Here is a 1274-nt window from a genome sequence, read left to right as displayed (position 1 = left end):
AAAGCACCTCCGGTGCTACATAGCCTGCCGTGCCCGACGATGCAGTGGCTGTGCATGGTAGCATAGTGGCTTCGGCAGCCGCCTTGGTAATGTCGAAATCGCCGAGCCGCACAACAGGTTGGTCCTCGTCACCGTCCAGCATCACATTGCTCAGCTTGACATCCCGATGCACCAGGCCCTTGCTATGCATAAACGCCAGGGCCATGCGCAGCTGCGTCATCAAACTCGCAACGACGGTCGAGGTGGCCAGATGCCGCGCCTTGCCGAGCCACTGCTGCAGATCCCCCTGTGTACACCACGGCTGCACCAGATAGGCGCTTGGGTGGCCATCATGCACGCCCACAAGCGCACCGAGGACTGGAACGATGTTTGGATGCTCAAGCTGGCGCATGGCGCGCAGTTCGCGGAGAAACGTACGACACTGATTTTGCTTGTGTTGCTGAGCAAATGCATACTCCTTGACAGCCAAACCCTGTTCTTGCTCAGGCCGATTCGGCAGCGCTGCACGAGCTTTGTACACCTTGTGGTTTTGGTTGTATTGGAGCTCAAGCTGACCCAGGCAGGAGAGCGTCAACACTTGGTCCACTTCGGTCATGGCCTCCAAGATCAGACTGGCTGGAAGGTCGGGGCCAAGTACTTTGCGGAGGTGTACACCCAATGCACTGTGCTCAGGGTGCAAAAAGATCAAGAGGGCCGGAAAGTGTTGGTGCAGTAGCTCTGCCAGTGCTGCCACCTGGTCCACCTGTGTTGCCTTCGATAGCTGCTGCTGCAACGTCGAAAGTCGTTCCTTCTCTTCATCCAGGTTGGCTTGTATACCAGCTCGCATGTCGTCTGACACAAAAGCCAAGAATGCTGTGGTTGCCTGAATTTTCTTCTGCAGCTCGGCCACCTCCTCATGAATGGATACAACTTGATCTGCGCTGCTCTGCGTGATGCTGCTTGCATATTCTTCGCATAAGGTCACCACGGACAGCGTCTTGGCCTGCCAGTCGATCATATCCTGCAGCTGCTGCAACAGGGCTTGTGTCTCGTGCAGCACAAACGCCAGGTACCAGTCCTGATGCTCATAATCGTGTTCTGCTCTCCAGTCTGCGAGCTGCTCCAGCCCATTCTGTTTGGGCGAGCTGAGACGTTCGTGAGCCTGGCACAGCTGCTCCCACGCCTCGGGTAACGACTTGGCCGAAAGTGGTGCGCTCACATCCGAGCATTGTGCGCGTTGCCGTAACGTGTCCACGCGATGCATTGTGTCAGTGTCGGTGGTACCCGCCCTTGCC

Source organism: Monosiga brevicollis, genomic scaffold (genome assembly GCF_000002865.3).
Source record: "Monosiga brevicollis MX1 MONBRscaffold_51 genomic scaffold, whole genome shotgun sequence".
Taxonomy (NCBI): Eukaryota; class Choanoflagellata; order Craspedida; family Salpingoecidae; genus Monosiga; species Monosiga brevicollis.
Note: the sequence above shows the minus strand (reverse complement) of the source record.